Genomic DNA, 24570 nt, shown 5'->3' on the forward strand with positions numbered 1-24570 from the left:
CATGCAGTAGACATGGAGGGAGTTATTCACATAAACCAGGGCAAAGCTGCAGGAGCGGTTGTACTGTTAAGGTTCTATGCACCATACGGTATACATACAATTCTGTAGCAGGGCAGACTCAATTGAAATGGCTACCGCCTGTGACTCCTTGCCCCATGGAGGCCCTCAGCTATGGAGCAAGTAACAGCACAGATTTTGTAGGTCATGGGGCAATGCTGAAGGAGCGTCAGATTCCCCTAGCTAAAATACACAGGGGCGATAGGGATAAGCGAGGTCTATGCACTTAACCATACCCCAGAGCCCATCGCATCACAAAGTGACAAAATATCCAAGGCACATGAATATCCGCCTTGTGTCATCACTCAGCTATGGAGCGAGTGACGGCATAGGTTTTGCATGCTACAGGGCATTACTGAAGGAGCGTCAGAATCCCCTAGCTAATCCCCTAGCTAAAATACACAGGGCGATAGGGTTAAGCAAGGTCTATGCACATAATGCTACAAGGTGCCTCGGACATTTTGTCACTTTGTGATGCAATGGGGTCTGGTGTATCGTTATGTGCATAGACCTCGCTTATCCCTATCGACCCTGTGTATTTTAGCTAGGGGATTCTGACGCTCCTTCAGCATTGGCCCATTCTTTGAACGCGGTATTTTCAACTGCCTCGCCCTACCCCCATCCCACTTTCCCCTTCCCCCCTGGGAGCCTGCTCAGTTCATGCAGTAGACAGGTAGGGAGTTCCGATCAGGTTACAAGGCAAGATTTATGTGAAACCTGTGTGCACCCTTCCATTGAAGGTATAACAAAGAAAAATACTGTACATGTATTTCAAAAGCACGGTGTTTATGCATTGTACATACTTTCTTTTACACAATTAGTTGCGTCTCCATACACAATCTTGCGTCTGCATACACAAGTGTTTTAACATGTTCGTTTGTGTCTGTATAAACTTTTTATGCATATTGAGAACTCTCACCGTCTGACCATTGGTCACCATCTATGAACATTAAAGTCGTCACTGACCATTTGCCAGAGCTGTAGATCAATCGGCCACTATACAATCGAAAGTACTGGATTATTGGAGCATTAGCCACCCAGTGGTGGACATGTGTAATGCATGCTGAGTATCTAGAATCGCCTCAACGCGCCTGCCTGTGATTAAACTCAGCAAGCTAAGCTATCGCCTTAGCGTGACTAAACACCCGTCTAGGCGGAGAATCGGTCAAGATAAAGGTGGCTACATCTGTGCTTGTTCAGTACTTAGACTATTATCGAGGGAGGACTTGAATAATGAGCTAGATACTATGTTGTGAGCCCCGCCAGCCACGGAAAGAGCCCTTTCCCAACACTACAAACGTTTAAGCATTCAACTAGATCATTCTCATTCTGACTCGGGAATACGGAAATGGCTGTTAGACTTTCCTGAACTAAAATGCGATATTTTATTGAAAAGTTTACTTCACTCCTGCAAACTTTTGCCCTCAGCACAATACCAGGAGATGTTTTATAACATAGTTCACAGAGCTTACTTCTGCCCATATAAACAATTTATGGCAGGAATGACAGATTCGGACAAATGTCTGAAATGTAACGCTCCTAAAGCGGACTTGTTTCATTGTTTCTGGTCGTGCCCACTTCTATGCCGCTTTTGGCTTCAGGTACGCGAATATGCTATGGACCATCTGGATAATTTCATTCCCTTTACAGCAGAATGGGCGATTTTTGGAATAATTCCGACTGGGCAAAGAATAACGAAGGGGGGCAGAAGGCTACTACTAGCAATCAGTGCGGCTGCACGTAAGGCAATCCTGCAGTCCTGGATACATAAAGAACCTCCGGCTCTTTCTTTGTTCAAAGGGAAATTGCATCATGTGTTTCAGATGCACTGGATAGAAACATCTTTACAGAAAGACAGGCTGGTGGGGCAATTTTTTGAATCCTGGGTGAGCTATGTGGCAACCCTTCCGGTAGATTTCCAGACTAGAATTCAAATTTCACTAAAAAATACGGAATGGTATGAAACACGTATGGTGGTTGGGGATCCTCCCATAGTGCTGACTGACTAGGGGTTAGAGATGCCGCGAGACCCCGGCCTTCTCATGTCTCTGCTACAGTTGGACTGGCAGGTCTTTGGTTTATATTTTTACTTTGCACTTCTCTTCTATGATGTTGGTGAGATCGCGAAGTATATATGAGAAGACTCATCAATGATCACTAAATGTTCTCATCTCATTGTGTTATAATGCAATTCATATGTACTTATTTATTGTTGATGCAACCAACAATGTATTATGAAGCAATGTTTTAATAAAAAAAGTTATACCTTAAAAAAAAATAAAAAAAAAATAAAAGTACACTGGTCCTGTATGCTGTTTTTAAAACATGGGGGTGCTGCTGTTAAAATAAAAGTACACTGGTCCTGTATGCTGTAAAAATACAGGTTTGCTGTTGTTAAAATAAATACACTGCTTCTTAATGCTGTAAAAATACAGGTGTGCTGTTGTTAAAATAAAAGTACACTGGTCCTGTATGCTGTAAAAATACAGGGGTGCTGTTGTTAAAATAAATGTACACTGGCCCTGTCCTGTTTGCTGTCAAATTACAAGGGTATTGTGAAAATACAGGGGTGCTGGCACTGTCTTGTTTGCTGTAAAAATATCACAAATCCCCAAGGAGAGTCCAAGTGTGTCCGCGGTTGTGATGTCTAGGCCTGACATTCACAACACTGTATGGGAAGAGGAGACTCCTACCACCATTTGCACGCCCTCTGCAAGTGCTGGGAGGAGCATCATCAGTCCAGTGCTGATATTGAGATTGAGGATGTCACTGTAGAAGTACACCAGGATGAGGAGGATATTGGTGTAGCTGGCACTGAAGAGGAAGTTGATGATATGGATCCTGATGGTGATGTGGTTTGTTTGAATAAGGCACAAGTGAAGACATTTGTTGTCCATGGGATGAAAAACCCCTTTGTCATGCCTGGGCAAAATACCAAAAAAAGCCACCTATTTAGTCTAGAATTATTTCTCCACAAATCCAGACAACAGGTATCAAGCCATCTGTTGCCTTTGTCTATCCATAATAAGTAGGGGTAAGGACGATAATCACCTAGGAACATCCTCCCTTATACGACACCTGCAGCGCATTTATCATAAGTCATTGTCAAGTTCAGAAACTTTGGGTAATAGCGTAAGCAGTCCACTGACACCAAAATGATGTGGTTTGTTTGAATATTATTTCTCTGTAAGGATGAGTATGTAAACACTGAACGGGGGGGGGGGTCTGAGGATGAGGATGACATCTTGTCTCTGCAGAGCCAGTTTGTGCAAGGAAAGATTAATTGCTTCTTTTTGGTGGGGGCCCAAACAAACCAATCATTTCAGCCACAGTCATGTGGCAGACCCTATCACTGAAATGATTGGTTTGTTAAAGTGTGCATGTCCTGTTTATACAACATAAGGGTGGGAGGACCAAAGGACAATTCCATCTTGCACGTCTTTTCTGTGTCACATCATTTAAGGGATGCTGCCCTAAATGGGGTGCTGCCCCTCTGCCCTATCAGTCCAGCGGTGCTGCCCCACTGCCATTTAAGTCCAGGGGTGCTGATGCTTGTCTACTGTGCTTTGTAATTCTCCAGGAGTGCTGCCTATGCTGTATAAATCCAGGGGTGCTGATATATAATTCCAGGGGTGCTGCTGTACTTGATCCTAGGTTTAAATTAAAGCCTAAAGCAGAATATGAAACAAGCTTCAACAGAACAAACAGATTTGTGAAAACATAGCAGCAAAGGTGGAAATGGAAAATTGCAATTTTGACGAAGTGTTTTCAATGAGACCACATTTGTGGCAAAAGTCAGTCAATCTCAGAAGAGACAGACTAAAAATCCAGCGCAACTGCCAGAGAGGTAAAAGAGAGATTTTCTGCCAGAGCATTAGAAAGTGGTTCTTCTCAATTATTTCATGTTAGGGACTCACGCAAATGAATGACTCCAATTAGTCAACCTTAACTTTGATTTATTATTAATGTTCCACATTTTGGGATTATTTATTTAGAATATGCATATTTGTTGTACAGGGTTCTTTTCCTAAGGGCTGCGTAGGGTTATCGCAAGACCTTGCGGTGTTAGAACAGAGTTTCAGTGATCTTGCATTGCATCAGCTTTCCATTGCACTGCAGCACTAGATGTGCTAAGAGCTCCTGTGAGGCACAGTTACTGAATAATGCCCAGTATGGAGTCTCATTGTGGCTTACAGCCAGGAAGATGTCTGGCTTGCCAGGCTGAGGCATGTTGTGGGCACAGAGGTTAGCATTGTTTCCTCCCACAGTCCTACTTATAGTATGAAATGATTTTCGACCATGGAGTGGTAAGCTCCACTAGGGCAGGGGCTCAATAACAAAAAATTCACTGCACAGTCCTGCTTAGTACTGTACCGAACCCACCCGAACTCAACTTGACCCATCCGGGGCTGCTGTGGGGGCTCAGGAGGGGCTGCTTAAACATCTAAGGGGCTGCTTTATTTAAAAATGAAATGTGAAAAAAAATAAACAAGACACACAGGTATGCTCACATGCATGTAACTGGGACACACTGGTATGGTCACTTGGGTGTAACTGGGAGCTGTGAAAAACAAAAATAAGGCATCTGCCACAAAATACGTAAATAAAAATGCAATAATAAAATGGAAAAAAAGAAACCATGAGATTTTCACAAAATAAGTCTTCAGACTCTGTGGAAGGGAAAATATCCAATCTTGATACTGTGGTATACACCAGTTTATTTGCATGCCAGCATTAAATCCGAGATTATCTTAATCCCTGAAAATGGAGAAAGGGGTACAAATTTGGAGGCTTTGGTCCCTAATTTTTCAGTTTGTCCAGTAATGTGGTAATTATATATTAGCTTGGCTGAAGATCTTTCCGTTCCACACCAAGATAGGAGTGGAGATAAAAGCCTGTGTGTTGTTCCTGATTGCATGTGCATCTCTAATTTTTAATAACCTTCTTGACACTGTCCTTTTCCTCTTGCCTCTTCTCATAATGTGAAAAGTCATCAAAGAAGGAGGTGGTATGTTTGTAGCTAGCTATGATTCAGAGAACTTGGCAAGCTTTCTCCAGGGGGACCACCTATCGCTGAAATGATGTGTTTATTAAACTGTGCATGTTCTGTTTATACAACATAAGGGTGGGTTGGAGGTCCCAATGACAATTCCATCTTGCGCCTCTTTTTTTTCTTTGCATTATGTGCTCTTTGGGGCCTATTTTTTAAAACTGTCATCCTATCTTCCATTGCAGGGCCACTCCTAGATGGGCCAGGTGTTTGTGCTGCCCACTTGTGTCGCTTAGCTTAATCATCCAGCTACCTTTTGGCCTAAAAACAATATTGTCAGGTGTTCAGAAAAGACTGGAAATGAGTGGAAATGAATGTTATTGAGGTTACTAATACCGTAGGATCAAAATTACACCCTAATTATGTGATTTTAGCTGTTTTTGTGTTTTTCTTTTTTAAAAAAATATCCTGATCCAAAACCCGAAAGGGTGGTTTTAGCAAAACCAATCCAGATCCAAAACACGAGCGGAGATCCAGATCCAAAACCAAAACACAAAACCCAAAAAGTGTCCACTGCACATCTCTAGTTACAACCAAAACCTAAAACAGGAGCAAACAAGGGGCTAATGCAGGGGTGGGCAAATATTTCAGCTGAGGGGCCACTTGACATTTCCTGTCAGTATCCGAGGGCCACATACAAAATAGCAGCTCGCCCCACTTGCCAAAAATATAAGGACGTGGCTTCATGTGGAAGGGGTGTGGGCAAAAAATAATACAGATTCATATTAGGCTGCACAATAGTCTCCATTATTCAAATTGCGCCACACAGCGCCACTTACACACATTACACCAGGTAGAGCCCCTTTTACACACATTACGGCAGGTAGAGAGCCTTTTTACACATTAACATTTTATTTAGGATAATTATTGCACAGCAAGCAAATTATCCAGTGTCTTATGGCCCCTGGGGAAAGGTGTGACACGGTGACAGAACACGGTGGGGGTGACACAGTGACAGAACACGGTGGGGGTGACACAGTGACAGAACACGGTGGGGGTGACACGGTGACAGAACATGGTGGGGGTGACAGAGCACAGGGGGTGTGACACAGTGACAGAACACGATGGGGGTGACACGGTGACAGAAAATGGGGGGTGTGACACGGTGACAGAACATGGGGAGGGGGGGTGACAGTGACAGAACACGGGTGTGTGACACGGTGACAGAACACGGTGGGGGTGACACGGTGACAGAACACGGGGAGGGGGGGTGACAGTGACAGAACACATGTGTGTGACACAGTGACAGAAAACGGTGGGGGTGACACGGTGACAGAACACCGGGGGTGTGACACAGTAACAGAACACGGGGAGGGGGGGTGACAGTGACAGAACACAGATGTGTGACACGGTGACAGAACACGGCGGGTGTGACACAGTGAAAGAACACGGGGAGGGGGGCGTGACAGTGACAGAACACGGTGGGGGTGACACGGTGACAGAACACGGGGAGGGGTGTGACAGTGACAGAACACGGGGGGGGTGACACAGTGACAGAACATGGTGGGGGTGACAGTGACAGAACACGGATGTGTGACACGGTGACAGAACACGGGGGGTGTGACACAGTGAAAGAACACGGGGAGGGGGGGTGACAGAACACGGTGGGGGTGACAGTGACAGAACACGGGGGGTGTGACATGGTGACAGAACATGGTGGGGTTGACAGCGACAGAACACGGGGAGGTGACACAGTGACAGAACACGGGGGGTGTGACACAGTGACAGAACACGGGGAGGTGACACAGTGACAGAGCACGGGGGGTGTGACATAGTGACAGAACACGGGGGGGTGACAGTGACAGAACACGGGGGGGGTGACACAGTGACAGAACACGGGGGGGTGACATAGTGACAGAACATGGGGGTGACATGGTGACAGAACACGGGAGGGGTTGGTACAGCGAGAGCTAAAGATCTCTCCCCCAAACATAAGAACAGTCTGACGCCACTGCCCACACACACAAATATACGCACACTATCACACACACACACACACACACACACACACACACACACACACACACACACACTTTCTTTCACTTTTCCCATTAACTTACTGATCTGGCTGTCTGGCTGGCAGTGGCAGGAAGGATGGATCTGTAGCAGTCTGGCTCTTGTCCCGTGTAGCTCCGCCCCCTGAGGTCCCGTGTAGCCCCGCCCCCGCATCGGCACGTAGCCCCGCCCCCTTTTCGGCTGAACACAGCCGTTGTCACTGGGGACTCTGGAGGAGGCTGCTACAACGCCGCAGCAGCAGCAGGGGAGAGAGGCGCCGCTGGCAGCTTGGAGGTACTGCAGTGCAGAGCAATGACAAGCAGCTCAGCTGGTCGGGCCGCTTGTCATTGCTCGCTGGTGGGAGGCAGTGGGCCGGGCAGGATCGGTTTGCGGGCCGCATCCGGACCGCGGGCCGTATTTTGCCCACCCCTAGGCTAATGGGAAGATGGGAACCAAGGCAAAAGCTGCTCTCAGTTTGTTCTTACACAGAATACTGCAATTTTTAGTGATAGTGTGCCTAATTCAGACTTGATCGTAGATGTGCTAAATTTAGTCCACCCCGCATGTCTGGCTCTGCTCCGCCGCACAAGTACAAAAGCATCGCACAGTGGTGATGCTTTTGTACTTGATGAGTAGCTCCCTACCAGTGCAGTGTCTGCGCACTGGCAGGGAGCTACTCGTTGCTGTCCGGGCCACAGCGGCTATGTGTGACGTCACGCAGCCGCCGTGGCCCATGCGCAGCTCAGACCTGATCGGCTGCTGTGTGAAAATGCACAGCAGCGATCGGGTCTGAATTAGGCCCCGTGTTAGAGTGCATTACTTAATGTGCAACAAAATAAGATTATTTGTATTGGCGTTTTCTGTAATCAGAAGAATTATATTGCTAAAGTGTATGCCAATTTATTCTCTACAGCTTACTTTTGCATACTGGCTGACTGGATTTGTTTCATAACTTCATCCTGTGACTTTTATTTAAAAAAAAATAAAAGTATCAATGTTAAGTATTTGGCAAATAATTCTGATTACTATAGACGTATTTGCTTTTATAGGAAACATAGTTGTCAATCGGTTTATTTATATCATTTGATATCCAGGCTGGCAACATGTTTTAAATAATGGAATGGAATGTAATAAGGGGTAGGAATGTAAAAGCTTTTAACTACTGACAGATTCTTCAAATCTTGTAAGAGTATTCCTTGTAATAAAATTAGCTTTTTTTACTTGACACAAATACCTACATGATAAACTGATTAAAGTTTGCTGAAATGCCTTATGATTTGTTTAATTGTATGTGGGCTTCTGTTAGATAGATATATATTTTACGTAACTCAGGTAGCTTTTAATGTTTTAAAGTATATTGTGATTTGCTGACTTTTTTATTGTAGCTATTGTGTAATATTTTGCCTGGGAAAAGAAGTAGCTTACCAATTCAGGTAAATGTCACCCAAATGCATTTTATTTTAAAGATCCATACCTACCTGTAGAAATGTGAATAAATCCAGCACACTTTTGAAGTTCTATTGAAAAGTCTAAATTGGCAGCTGGTGTGCCACCAGCTTTAGCAATACAATCGCTGCCTTCATTCACTTATTCCATTTACTGTATTTGTACTTCTAAGCATTTATATGTTGCCCCCCACAAGGTCAGATAGATACAGAACACAGCACACTTATTGCTAATAGTTGCCTAAAATGAAGAACAGGCATACAAACTCCATAGTCACTATCAACAGTAAAAAGTGTCAAACTGAAGAGCTTAATGACTTTCAAAATGGCACTGTCATAGGTTCCGGCAAGTCAGCTACAGCTGTTCAGATTGACTCTAAATACTATTATTATGATGTAGAAAATGTCTAGAAGTAACTAGAGATGACCGGGTCTGGTTCTCCAAGAATCTGACCCATCCGAACATTATGATCCAAGCCAGAATCCATGTCCGGCTCAGGGGTCCCACTGGACTTGGATCCCAAAACAAGGAAAAAAGTTATCCTCCTGCTGTCAGATTCTCACTGGTTTTGGATTCTATAAACGTCCCCGGTGATCACACCATTTTCACGCTGGCTGTGGAGCTTGTATAGTACGGATGTACTGTGACCATCCGGGGTGTTGTGTCTGTTCAGTGCTGCTGTATTGTCCATACAGGGTTGTTGCTGTGTTGTCTATCAGGATGCTGTTTTGTGTGACAAGGGGCTACTGTGTCCATCCAGGCGTAATCTGTCCATCTAGGTGTGCTCTGTCTGTCCATCAAGGGACTGCTGCATCCTCCAGGGATGCTTTGTCCACCTAGGGGTGCTCTGTCCATCCTTTAAGTGGCTTCTGTGTCCTCCAGGGGTGCTCTGTCCATCTAGGGGTGCTATGTCCTTCCGTCAAGGGACTGCTGTGTCCTCCAGGGGTGCTTTGTCTGTCTAGGGGTCCTCTGTCAATGCATCATGGGGTTGCTGTGTCCTCAAGGGGTCCTCTGTCCATCCAAGGGTGCTTTGTCTGTCCATCCATCCATCCATCCATCCAGGGGCTCTGTCCTAGTGTAAAAAAAATCTATATTTTTTTTTGTGCTGTACCCCAGTATACTATACTATTATTTTTCATATACAAGTATTGTGCCACTGCCAGTCAGACCACAGTGTAATATCCATACAAGTACTGGGATGCTGCAGGTCACACCACAGTGTAATATATTTATACAAGTATTGTGTTGCTCCAGGTTGTACTCCAATTCATTCAAGTATTGTGACACTATAGATGGTACCTCACTGTAAAATCCATACACATTTTGTGAAACTGTAGGTGGTACAGCAATTTTATCTAAGTATTGTGACACTGTAGGTGCTACTGCTGTGAAATATTCATACATGTATTGGGTAGTGATGAGCGGGTTCGGTTCCTCGGAAACCGAACCCCCCCGAACTTCACCCATTTTACACGGGTCCGAGGCATACTCGGATTCTCCCGTATGGCTCGGTTAACCCTAGCGCGCCCGAACGTCATCATCCCGCTGTCGGATTCTCGCAAGATTCGGATTCTTTATAAGCAGCCGCGCGTCGCCGCCATTTTCACTCGTGCATTGGAAATGCTAGGGAGAGGACGTGGCTGGCGTCCTCTCCGTTTATTGTTGAACTTGATTGTGCTTTATTGCTTAATTGTGGGGAGGACTGGGGAGCAGCTGTATAATATAGGAGGAGTACAGTGCAGAGTTTTGCTGATCAGTGACCACCAGTTTTATCCGTTCTCTGCCTGAAAAAAACGCTCCTTATCTGTGCTCAGTTTGCTGCATATATATGTGCTCACACTGCTTAATTGTGGGGACTGGGGAGCAGCTGTATTATATAGGAGGAGTACAGTGCAGAGTTTTGCTGACAGTGACCACCAGTATACATTGTCTGCCTGAAAAACACTCCATATCTGTGCTCAGTGTGCTGCTTATATCTGTGCTCACACTGCTTTATTGTGGGCACTGGGGACCACCAGTATATTATATAGGAGGAGTACAGTGCAGAGTTTTGCTGACCAGTGACCACCAGTATACGTTGTCTGCCTGAAAAACACTCCATATCTGTGCTGCATTGTAGTATATAGTAGGAGTACAGTGCATAATTTTGCTGACCACCAGTATATAATATATAGGAGTACGGTACAGAAGGCCACTGCTGTACCTACCTCTGTGTCGTCAAGTATACTATCCATCCATACCTGTGGTGCATTTCAGTTTTGCACAGTTTGCTGACCACCAGTATATAATATATAAAGCAGTACGGTACAGTAGGCCACTGCTGTACCTACCTCTGTGTCGTCAAGTATACTATCCATCCATACATGTGGTGCATTTCAGTTTTGCACAGTTTGCTGACCACCAGTATATAATATATATAGCAGTACGGTACAGTAGGCCACTGCTGTACCTACTTCTGTGTCGTCAAGTATACTATCCATCCATACCTGTGGTGCATTTCAGTTTTGCACAGTTTGCTGACCACCAGTATATAATATATATAGCAGTACGGTACAGTAGGCCACTGCTGTACCTACCTCTGTGTCGTCAAGTATACTATCCATCCATACCTGTGGTGCATTTCAGTTTTGCACAGTTTGCTGACCACCAGTATATAATATTTATAGCAGTACGGTACAGTAGGCCACTGCTGTACCTACCTCTGTGTCGTCAAGTATACTATCCATCCATACCTGTGGTGCATTTCAGTTTTGCACAGTTTGCTGACCACCAGTATATAATATATATAGCAGTACGGTACAGTAGGCCACTGCTGTACCTACCTCTGTGTCGTCAAGTATACTATCCATCCATACCTGTGGTGCATTTCAGTTGTGCGCAGTATATATAGTAGTAGGCCATTGCTATTGATACTGGCATATAATTCCACACATTAAAAAATGGAGAACAAAAATGTGGAGGGTAAAATAGGGAAAGATCAAGATCCACTTCCACCTCGTGCTGAAGCTGCTGCCACTAGTCATGGCCGAGACGATGAAATGCCATCAACGTCGTCTGCCAAGGCCGATGCCCAATGTCATAGTAGAGAGCATGTAAAATCCAAAAAACAAAAATTCAGTAAAATGACCCAAAAATCAAAATTGAAAGCGTCTGATGAGAAGCGTAAACTTGCCAATATGCCATTTACGACACGGAGTGGCAAGGAACGGCTGAGGCCCTGGCCTATGTTCATGGCTAGTGGTTCAGATTCACATGAGGATGGAAGCACTCATCCTCTCGCTAGAAAAATATAAAGACTTAAGCTGGCAAAAGCACAGCAAAGAACTGTGCGTTCTTCTAAATCACAAATCCCCAAGGAGAGTCCAATTGTGTCGGTTGCGATGCCTGACCTTCCCAACACTGGACGGGAAGAGCTTGCGCCTTCCACCATTTGCACGCCCCCTGCAAGTGCTGGAAGGAGCACCCGCAGTCCAGTTCCTGATAGTCAAATTGAAGATGTCACTGTTGAAGTACACCAGGATGAGGATATGGGTGTTGCTGGCGCTGGGGAGGAAATTGACAAGGAGGATTCTGATGGTGAGGTGGTTTGTTTAATTCAGGCACCCGGGGAGACACCTGTTGTCCGTGGGACGAATATGGCCATTGACATGCCTGGTCAAAATACAAAAAAAAATCAGCTCTTCGGTGTGGAATTATTTCAACACAAAGGCGGACAACAGGTGTCAAGCCGTGTGTTGCCTTTGTCAAGCTGTAATAAGTAGGGGTAAGGACGTTAACCACCTAGGAACATCCTCCCTTATACGTCACCTGGACCGCATTCGTCAGAAGTCAGTGACAAGTTCAAAAACTTTGGGTGACAGCGGAAGGAGTCCACTGACAACTAAATCCCTTCCTCTTGTAACCAAGCTCCTGCAAACCACACCACCAACTCCCTCAGTGTCAATTTCCTCCTTACCCAGGAAAGCCAATAGTCCTGCAGGCCATGTCACTGTCAAGTCTGACGAGTCCTTTCCTGCCTGGGATTCCTCCGATGCATCCTTGAGTGTAACGCCTACTGCTGCTGGCGCTGCTGTTGTTGCTGCTGGGAGTCGATCGTCATCCCAGAGGGGAGGTCGGAAGACCACTTGTACTACTTCCAGTAAGCAATTGACTGTCCAACAGTCCTTTGCGAGGAAGATGAAATATCACAGCAGTCATCCTGCTGCAAAGCAGATAACTCAGGCCTTGGCAGCCTGGGCGGTGAGAAACGTGGTTCCGGTATCCACCGTTAATTCAGAGGCAACTAGAGACTTGATTGAGGTACTGTGTCCCCGGTACCAAATACCATCTAGGTTCCATTTCTCTAGGCAGGCGATACCGAATATGTACACAGACCTCAGAAAAAGAGTCACCAGTGTCCTAAAAAATGCAGTTGTACCCAATGTCCACTTAACCACGGACATGTGGACAAGTGGAGCAGGGCAGACTCAGGACTATATGACTGTGACAGCCCACTGGGTAGATGTATTGCCTCCCGCAGCAAGAACAGCTGCGGCAGCACCAGTAGCAGCATCTCGCAAACGCCAACTCGTTCCTAGGCAGGCTACGCTTTGTATCACCGCTTTCCAGAAGAGGCACACAGCTGACAACCTCTTACGGAAACTGAGGAACATCATCGCAGAATGGCTTACCCCAATTGGACTCTCCTGGGGATTTGTGACATTGGACAATGCCACCAATATTGTGCGTGCCTTACATCTGGGCAAATTCCAGCACGTCCCATGTTTTGCACATACATTGAATTTGGTGGTGCAGAATTATTTTAAAAAACGACAGGGGCGTGCAAGAGATGCTGTCGGTGGCCCGAATAATTGCGGGCCACTTTCGGCATTCAGCCACCGCGTGCCGAAGACTGGAGCACCACCAAACATTCCTGAACCTGCCCTGCCATCATCTGAAGCAAGAGGTGGTAACGAGGTGGAATTCAACCCTCTATATGCTTCAGAGGATGGAGGAGCAGCAGAAGGCCATTCAAGCCTATACATCTGCCCACGATATAGGCAAAGGAGGGGGAATGCACCTGACTCAAGCGCAGTGGAGAATGATTTCAACGTTTTGCAAGGTTCTGCAACCCTTTGAACTTGCCACACGTGAAGTCAGTTCAGACACTGCCAGCCTGAGTCAGGTCATTCCCCTCATCAGGCTTTTGCAGAAGAAGCTGGAGACATTGAAGGAGGAGCTAAAACAGAGCGATTCCGCTAGGCATGTGGGACTTGTGGATGGAGCCCTTAATTCGCTTAACAAGGATTCACGGGTGGTCAATCTGTTGAAATCAGAGCACTACATTTTGGCCACCGTGCTCGATCCTAGATTTAAAACCTACGTTGGATCTCTCTTTCCGGCAGACACAAGTCTGCAGAGGTTCAAAGACCTGCTGGTCAAGTCAAGCGGAACGTGACCAGTCAACATCTCCTCCTTCACATTCTCCCGCAACTGGGGGTGCGAGGAAAAGGCTAAGAATTCCGAGCCCACCCGCTGGCGGTGATGCAGGGCAGTCTGGAGCGAGTGCTGACATCTGGTCCAGACTGAAGGACCTGCCAACGATTACTGACATGTCGTCTACTGTCACTGCATATGATTCTGTCCCCTTGAAAGAATGGTGGAGGATTATATGAGTGACCGCATCCAAGTAGGCCCGTCAGACAGTCCGTACGTATACTGGCAGGAAAAAGAGGCAATTTGGAGGCCCTTGCACAAACTGGCTTTATTCTACCTAAGTTGCCCTCCCTCCAGTGTGTACTCCGAAAGAGTGTTTAGTGCAGCCGCTCACCTTGTCAGCAATCGGCGTACGAGGTTACTTCCAGAAAATGTGGAGAAGATGATGTTCATCAAAATGAATTATAATCAATTCCTCCGTGGAGACATTCACCAGCAGCAATTGCCTCCAGAAAGTACACAGGGACCTGAGATGGTGGATTCCAGTGGGGACGAATTAATAATCTGTGAGGAGGGGAATGTACACAGTGAAAGGGGTGAGGAATCGGAGGATGATGATGAGGTGGACATCTTGCCTCTGTAGAGCCAGTTTGTGCAAGGAGAGATTGATTGCTTCTTTTTTTGGTGGGGGCCAAAACCAACCAGTCATTTCAGTCACAGTCGTGTGGCAGACCCTGTCGCTGAAATGATGGGTTCGTTAAAGTGTGCATGTCCTGTTTATACAACATAAGCGTGGGTGGGAGGGCCCAAGGACAATTCCATCTTGCACCTCTTTTTTCTTTTATTTTTCTTTGCATCATGTGCTGTTTGGGGACACATTTTTTGAAGTGCCATCCTGCCTGACACTGCAGTGCCTCTCCTAGATGGGCCAGGTGTTTGTGTCGGCCACTTGTGTCGCTTAGCTTAGTCACACAGCGACCTTGGTGCGCCTCTTTCATTTTTCTTTGCATCATGTGCTGTTTGGGGACAATTTTTTTGAAGTGCCATCCTGCCTGACACTGCAGTGCCACTCCTAGATGGGCCAGGTGTTTGTGTCGGCCACTTGTGTCGCTTAGCTTAGTCACACAGCGACCTTGGTGCGCCTCTTTCATTTTTCTTTGCATCATGTGCTGTTTGGGGACAATTTTTTTGAAGTGCCATCCTGCCTGACACTGCAGTGCCACTCCTAGATGGGCCAGGTCTTTGTGTCGGCCACTTGGGTCGCTTAGCTTAGCCATCCAGCGACCTCGGTGCAAATTTTAGGACTAAAAATAATATTGTGAGGTGTGAGGTGTTCAGAATAGACTGAAAATGAGTGGAAATTATGGTTATTGAGGTTAATAATACTATGGGATCAAAATGACCCCCAAATTCTATGATTTAAGCTGTTTTTGAGGTTTTTTTGTAAAAAAAAAACCACCCAAATCCAAAACACACCCGAATCCGACAAAAAATTTTCAGGGAGGTTTTGCCAAAACGCGTCCAAATCCAAAACACGGCCGCGGAACCGAAAACAAAACACAAAACCCGAAAAATGTCCGGTGCACATCACTAGTATTGGGACACTGTTGGTGGTACCCCAATTTCATCCATGTATTGTGACCATGGCCTGACTGGCCATCTGGCACTTCTGGCACATGCCAGAAGGGCCGATGGGCAGGTGGGCCGAACCGGGCAGGTGGGCCTCTGGCTCTCTGGTTTCATGGCCACCATGGAAATAGAGGCGTGCCGCAAGTCCACGCCCCCAGACTCACGGCGCCCCCCTGCCCTCCAGCAAACGTCGCCATAGTAATGGGGGCATGCCATGAGTCCACACCCCCATGATTCACGGCACGCCCCCTTACATTGTGCGGCGCACCCCCTGTGAGGTATGCGTGCCCCGCCCCCACCGGAGACGCATTCACAAATGCCAGGGCCGAATTGAGGCCCCAGTACGTCGCTGATTGTGACACTGAAGGTGGTACTGAATTGTAATATTCATACATGTATTGTGACACTGTATGTAGTCCCGCAGTGTAATATTCATACACATATTCTGACAATGTAAGTGGTACCACAGTGAAATATTTATACACCTATTGTGACACTGTAGGTCTTAACCCAGTGCATTCTCATAAGCGGTGTGACTCCGCAGTCATTTGTGAACAAAGTTTTAAAAAAAAACTTTCAAAAACATAATTGTGGTGTAGCTCTATCCCACTTCATTCGTGTTTGCTGATATTGAGGATGATCAAATTAAGTGGGGAGCAGGAACCACATACTAGCGCTGCAGCTGCTGTCACCAGCCATGATGATTCAAGTCTGTCAATATCATCTACTAAGGTCCAAGGGCATAGAGGGATTAAGTAAGGGCATGTAAAATTAAAGACGCAATCTAATTTTACAGTAGTTAAGAAAAAAACAAAACAAAAGGAAAGTTAGCTGCAGAGAAACATAAAATTGGCAATATGCCTTTCGCCACATGAAGTGGCAAGGAAAGGCTAAGGCTTTGCCCTTTATTTATGACTGGTGGTTCTGCCTCTTATGATGATGTAAGCTCTTCTCCATGTACAAATGTAAAAAAAAATTAACTCGTTAAGGCACAGGAACCAACTGTGTGCTTAGAAACATCAGAAATCATTGAGAAGAGTCTAAGTGCATCCATGGGTGCCATACAGTATGTGAGCCTGACCTTTCCAACACTGTACTCGAAGGGGATGCTCCTTCCACTATTTGTGCACCCTGGGAAATTTGGGTATGAGCAGCACAAGTCAATGTGCTGACATAGAAATTGAAGACGCTTCTGTGGAAGTGCATAAGGATGAGGAATATATTTGCATCGCTGGTGCTAATAAGGATGTTGATGATGAGGATGTTGATGAGGATGTTGTTTGTGTAAATCAGGCACCAGTAGAAACAGTTGTTGCCCATAATATGAAAAATTCCATTGTCATGCCTGGTCAAAAGACAAATAATCCACATCTTATGTGTGGAATTATTATTACCCAAATCTGGACAACAACTGTGAAGCCATCTGTAGTCTTTGTAAAGCCATAGTAAGCAGAGGTAGAGACCTTAACCATTAAGGAAACTATAGGAAACTCTTGCCTGTTACATTACTTGCAGTGCATTTATCAAAAGTTTTTGACAAATTCAAAAACTTTGGCTAAAAATGTAACAACCAGTCCAGTCCAAGTCCCTTCTCTCTGTTAAATCCAAGCACTTGCAATTTGCACCACCACCACCACCTTCATTGTCAATATCCTCAATTATGATCATAAGTAGTCCTGAATCCAATTTCATAAGCATGACTAACTCCTCTTCATCTGGGAGTCCTCAGAAGGATACTTGAGTTCTACGCCTTCTGCTACTGCTGTAAGTGGATCTTCATCCCAGAAGATGACCAGGAAGGCTACTTGTAGTAGTTTAACAAAACAATTGACTGTTAAACTATCATTTGCAAAGTATGACAGTAGTCACCAAGTTACACAGCGTTTTACTGACACCATAACAGCTATGCTGGTGTTAGATGAGTGTCCAGTATCTACTGCAGTAGATTTTAGAAAATTAATTGAGGTCCCGTTTCCCCACTACCAAATCCCATCTAGAGTCCCATCTAGACACTAGAAAAGTAATTCCCAGTTTGTACAAGGGCAATAAAAAAAGTTATTAGTGTCCTCCGAAATGCCATAGTATCCACTGTCCATTTAACCACAAAGACACTAGAAAAGTAATTCCCAGTCTGTACAAGGGCAATAAAAAAGTTATTAGTATCCTCTGAAATGCCATAGTATCCACTGTCCATTTAACCACAAATATGTGGACAAGCAGAGCAGGGCAAATTAAAAACTACATGACTGTGACAGCCCACTGGGTAGGTGTATTGCCTTCCGCAGCACCAACAGCAGCACCAAACAAATGTCAACTCATTAAGTGGCAGACTACTCTGTGTATCACCTGTTTCACAAAGAGGCATACCACTGACAACCTCTCAGAAAAACTCCGGAAAATCATTGCAGAATTGCTTACCCTGCTTGGACTCTCCTATGTTTTGCTCACACAATAAACTTGGTGGTGCAGTTTTTCTTTTAAATGACAGGAGATGCTCTTTGTGGCCCTAAAAAATTTCAGGACATTTTCGATATTCACCATGTGCACGTAGAAGATTGCAGCACCTGACAGAACTGTTCAATTTGCCCTGCCACCAGCTAAAGTAAGAGGAGGGGACCTGTGTGCAGACTCCGTGTGTGGGCCCCCTCCCCTCCTGTAGCCATCACCGCCACTGTTAGCGCTCTCAGTGCTGAGACTCTGGCACAGTGCTAGAGTCTACAGCGCATGCGCAGGACTCTGAAAAATGGCCTCCTCACCATTATGTTGGAGTCCTGTGCATGTGCTGTAGACTCTGGCACTGTGCCAGAGTCTCTAGCACTCAGTGTGGTAGCAGCGGTGGTGACAGCTACAGGAGAGGAGGGGGCCCACACACAGTCACCGATGGATGCTGGAAAGGTAAGTATAGTAGAAATGGGTGCAGTGTGGGTGGTGTGGACCCCCTCTAGACCCAGGGGCCCGTGTGCACCGCACACACTTCACCCATTATAGATATGCCAGTAGGTAGTAACAAGGCAGAGTTCCACCCTTTGTATGCTGCAGCAGATGGAAGAACAGCAGAAGGCCATCCAAGGCTACAAAATGACCTATGACATAGGGAAAGGAGTGGGAATGAACCTTACTTAAATGCAGTGGAGAATACTTTGAATACAGTGCAAGATACAGTGTGGGTCTGATACAGTGCGGGTCGGATACAGTGCAGGGATGATACACCAATAGTGCACTTACTGTGACAGGGGGTTATGGTGGTGTCCTCAGGTGCGGGAGTGTTGGCAGTGAGGGGGTGCTGACAAAGTCCTCAGTGCAGGATTCCTGGTGGTGCCTGTACTGCTGGGGTGCTGGCGGTGTCGGCAGTGTTGCAAGTGCCACCAGTGTCCTCAGTGCGGGGTTCCCGGTGGTGCCTGTGCTTTCAGCAGTGCTGGTGGTGTCCTCTGTGCAGGGGTGCTGACAGTAAGAGGGCGCTGACAGTGAGAGAGAGCCAGCAGCATCCTCTCTGTGGGGTTGCTGGTGGTGTCATTACTGTTTGGGTGCAGGCTTTGTCTGCATTTTGGGGGCGTCCTCTCTGCAGGGTTGCTGGTGGTGTTGGTACTACTGGGGTGCTGGCAGTGTCCTCAGTGCAGAAGTGCCATTGGTATCCTCAGTGCAGAGGTGCCAGCAGTGAGGGGGAGCCAACAGTGTCCTCTCTGAGGGGTTGCTGGTGGTGTCGTTACAGTTGGGGTGCTGGCTGTGTTCGCATTTTGGGGGTGTCCTCACTGCAGGGGATGCTGGCAGTGACAGCAGTGTCCTCAGTGTGGGTTGCCAGCGGTGACGGTACAACTGGGGTGCTGGCGGTGTCGGCAGAGCAGGAGTGTCAGTGGTGTCCTCAGTGCAGGAGTGCCGGTGGTGTCCTCAGTGCGGGTGTGTCCTGGCAGTGTCCTCAGTGTAGAGGTGTTGGATGTGCATGAGCAGTGTCGGACTGGGGCATGAAGGGCCCATTGGGGAAATGCTGTTGTAGGGGCCCATGCTTAAGGGTATGGCCAGCCAACACAGAGGTTTGGCTAACCATTACAGAGTATATGTTCTGTTCCCCTTGGTAAATACAGTATATAATAATCCTATTCTTGTGAAGTATAATGTAACATATGTATAATGCATAATTCAAGTGCACTAGGATAGAGTCTGGAACCTGATCCCTAGAGGAGGAGGAGGGCCCATAGGCTGTGGGGCCCACCGGTGGTTTCCCCTGTTCCCCTGTGGGCCAGTCCGGCCCTGTGCATGGGTGCCAACTGGATTGTCAGTGCAGGAGTGCCGACAGTGTACTCAGTGCAGGGATGCTGGTGATGCGGGTAATGTGGAGGTGTCATTAGTGCAATGGGTGCTTCCATCTTGCCCCACTGAAGTCTAAGGGGACATGCTGATTGGCTGAGAGCCATGACAGACGGCTCTCTTAGTCAATCAATGGTCAGCCCACTGATTTCAACGGGAGTTTTGAAATTGTCACCTGAGCAAAACTGCCAGATCCAACAACGGGATCTGTAGATTTTGCCAACCCTGGTTTGGAATTGCCTTGAATTTTCTTAAAAGCCGAACTGCTCATCTCCGATAATTTAGAGATGGATCTCTCCTAATTCCATAGTATGAGGAGCAAGAGGGAACTATGGGGGTCATTCTGAGTTGTTCGCTCGTTGCCGATTTTCGCTATACTGCGATTAGTCACTTACTGCGCATGCGCAAGGTTCTCAGAGCGCATGCGCTTAGTTATTTTACGCAAAAGTTAGGTATTTTACTCACGGCGTAATGAAGTTCTTTCCATCGTTCTGCTGATCGGTGAGTGATTGACAGGAAGTGGGTGTTTCTGGGCGGAAACTGACCGTTTTCTGGGAGTGTGCGGAAAAACGCAGGCGTTTCAGGGAAAAACGCGGGAGTGGCTGGAGAAACGGGGGAGTGTCAGGCCGAACACTGGGTGTGTTTGTGACGTCAAACCAGGAACGAAACTGACTGAACTGATCGCAATGTAGGAGTAAGTCTCGAGCTACTCTGAAACTGCTAAGAATTTTCTGTTCGCAATTCTGCTAATCTTTCGTTTGCAATTCTGCTATGCTAAGATACACTCCCAGAGGGCGGCGGCTTAGCGTGTGCAATGCTGCTAAAAGCAGCTAGCGAGCGAACAACTCGGAATGAGGGCCTATGGAACTTAAGTAGATCATAAAATTAACATATTAAAATAAGATTAACATAGACACACAAAGACAACTACATTTATCATAAAATAAATTCTCAGAATAGGCATTATTATGTGAAAAGAACTACAGTATCAGATATGACCTACAGCAATATGATCTATGAACATGAATAAAAAACCTGCACTTAGAGCTAAAGCTTATTAAATCATAAAAAAAATTTTTAAAAAATATATTTGTCCCTCGCCGTCTAAAATCCGGTCAAATCAAAACCACCTTGCAAATTAATAATAATCGTCTGGAGACTCCTTAGTTGCATTGGGTGTAGTATGTTATGCCGGCGGTCAGGCTCATGGCGGCCAGCATACAGGCGGCGGAATCCCGACCACCGGCATACCGACATCTGGGCGAGCGCAAATGAGCCCCTTGTGGGCTCGCTGCGCTCGCCATGTGGCAGGCACGGTGGAGCGCTAAGCGTGTCACGCTATCTATTCTCCCTCCAGGGGGGTCATGGACCCCCAAGAGGGATTTAAGCTGTCAGTATGTCGGCAGTCGGGATTCCGGCGCCGGTATGCTGGTCGTCGGGAGCCCGGCCACCGGCAAACTGAAGACCACCCGTTGCATTCATTCCTCAAAATTACAGAGTAAGATTTACTTACAGTACATATCATTTCAGTCTCGCAAGCACTCAAAGGTTTCTTTCAAACAGTACAGTGTCATCTTGTATCTATTACAGGATAATGAAACTTACATTTTATTCCTTCTCCACGTGCGTGTAAAGGTATCTTTCAGCTTCCGACCTCATTGGTTAAAAAACGGTGTCTTTTAATTCATCCACAAAACATTAAAAACTTTGTCCACAAAACATAGATAAAGTTCATAAAACAACTCCTATGCCAGACCGGACAAGAGCCTCGAGGTGAACAGCTGATGGAACTTTTAAATTGATCTATGTTTTGTGGACAAAGGGGGTCATTCCGAGTTGTTCGCTCGCAAGCGGATTTTAGCAGATTTGCTCATGCTAAGCCGCCGCCTACTGGGAGTGAATCTTAGCATCTTAAAATTGCGAACGATGTATTCGCAATATTGCGATTACACACCTCGTAGCAGTTTCTGAGTAGCTTCAGACTTACTCGGCATCAGCGATCAGTTCAGTGCTTGTCGTTCCTGGTTTGACGTCACAAACACACCCAGCGTTCGCCTAGACACTCCCCCGTTTCTCCAGCCACTCCTGCGTTTTTTCCGGAAACGGTAGCGTTTTTTCCCACACGCCCATAAAACGGCCTGTTTCCGCCCAGTAACACCCATTTCCTGTCAATCACATTACGATCGCCAGAACGAAGAAAAAGCCGTGAGTAAAAAATCCTAACTGCATAGCAAATTTACTTGGCGCAGTCGCAGTGCGGACATTGCGCATGCGCATTAAGCGGAAAATCGCTGCGATGCGAAGATTTTTACCGAGCGAACAACTCGGAATGACCCCCAAAGTTTTTAATGTTTTGTGGATGAATTTAAAGGCAGTTTTTTAACTGATGAGGTCTGAAGCTGAAAGATACCTTTACACGCAAGATACTTTTAGACGGCGAAGGACAAATATATTTTTTTTTGTTTTTTTTTATGATTTAATAAGCTTTACCTCTAGTCTAAGCGCAGGTTTTTTATAAGCATTTTTTTTAACTATTGTGCATTATACAAGGAATAGGTGTTGTTCCTTTATAAATTACCATCTGCTCAAGAGTTGTTATAGGGAGCGCACGGTTGAAACCAACAATTATTTATTTCAATTAATGTTTTTGACACTAAATACAGTATATAAGAGCTAGAGATATGACAAAATATCAAAAAATTAGGAGAGGCTATTAAATAATGAGACTGCATTTGTAGAAAATAAACCATACTGCTTTAGTTAAAAGTAAGTGAGGGAACACTGACATCGGACCATCCTGTAGGCTTATTTCTGCAGGTGTTCCTTTTGTTCCAAAGGCAAATATTTGAAAATAACCCATCTAGAAATCCCATGTTTGCCCTGGTCTGTATACTGTAATTATCAGACTTGGTATGAGAAAGGTCAGCATGTCAGTGCACTTACTGTAAAGTTATACTTTTTAAATTCCACCCAATACAGTATGTATTACACCAATTTTTAATTTAAATACTTTTTAGAATTTGTATATTCAGGACTATATTGTGGCAGACCGGTCTGGAATGCCATTCCTGAAGCTCTTTTGAACCTTCCTCCAGGAGCCAGCATTTTTTTTTTTCAGCCAGGTGCAGGGAGTGAGGGAGGAATCAGTGGGGGATGCTTCTCCAGCAGTGTCTTGGTACCCGCCTGCCACCTGTGTTAAAGACCCTCCCAAAATGGTCAGCGCGATGCAGGTGACAGATGCTAGAGGTCATACTTGAACTCTTGCATCTGTCACTGATGCAGAAATGATGGGAGAAGATGCATCTTCTCCCTTGAAACTCTTAAGAACGAGCAGGAAATACGTGGCAATGAGCAGAAAGCCCTTGACAATAAGCACAAAACCGTTGGCAATGAGCAGGAGACGCCTTGGCAACAAGCAAGAGACCCCTGGCAATGAGTAAGAAACTCCTGACAATGAGTATCAAACACTTTGCAATGAGCAGGAGACGCCTGACAATAAGCAGGAGACCACTGGCAATGAGAAGGAAACCCCTGATAATGGTCATGAAACCCTTAGCAATGAGCAGGAGACCCCTGGCAATGAGGATGAAACACCTGGCAACTACCGTAAGACCCTTGGCAACGAGCATGAAGCTCATGACAATGAGCATGGGACCCCTGACCACGAGCAGGTAATTTAAAACTAATTAAAAGCTTTATTGTGGGGGATTATGTTTAAGGGGCATAATTGTGTGTAGGGCATAAAATGGTGTTAGGGGCATAACTGTATGTGTGGCATAATGTGTAATGGGCATTATGGCGTGTGGCATAATGTAGGGAGGAAAAATGGCAAATAATGTAAGTGCACAAATCAGGATTTTTTTCCTTATGGTGGCCAATGGTGGTGAGTAGATTGCAAAACTGGGGTATAAGGCAGTCTTTCACTGCAAGGCCATGCCCTTTGCAGCAAGACCAGTGCAGCGAGGCCACACCTTCTTTTTTGGCGCATAGGTGCGCGAAAAATCTTTATTCCTGTCAAGAAAAATTATTTTTCTTACAAAGGTGCCCTGCCCACTGTAGCTCCACCCACATTACTCACAGCTCCGCCCACTGCTGCTAACCCTCTGCAGTTCCTGAAACTATTTTTCAACAAAAATAGCACTATGTATATGTGCCATGATTAAACATCACATTTGGTACCTGCGCCTTCTTACTTCTTGCTGAGGTTAGTACATCTGCCCCACAGTGAGGAAGTGTGAAAATACTGTAACTATTAGCAGATGTGGTTATAATTAGATTAACTATGTTATAAAGGGGGAGTTTACGCCTTGGAGAGTGATAAACTGTAAATTAGGCCCAAAGTACCAGCCAACAACTGCTAGCTGCTGTATTGCGGGCTGTGTTTGAAAAATGACAGGAGCTGATGGTTGGTAGTTTATCGCTCTCTACTTTATCACTCTCCAAGGCTTAGTACATCTGCCCCAGAGTAAGGTAGAAATTACAGTTTCCTGTAAACTCCTGTAGCCAAATATTATGTGGTGCATAATTGGTTTTCCATATTTCAATCTAAAGCCCACTAATTCAATGATAATGGCCCTCATTCCGAGTTGTTCGCTCGCAAGGCGATTTTAGCAGTATTGCACACGCTAAGCCGCCGCCTACTGGGAGTGAATCTTAGCTTCTTAAAATTGCGAACG

The sequence above is a fragment of the Pseudophryne corroboree genome, chromosome 2 (assembly GCF_028390025.1).
Source record: "Pseudophryne corroboree isolate aPseCor3 chromosome 2, aPseCor3.hap2, whole genome shotgun sequence".
Taxonomy (NCBI): domain Eukaryota; kingdom Metazoa; phylum Chordata; class Amphibia; order Anura; family Myobatrachidae; genus Pseudophryne; species Pseudophryne corroboree.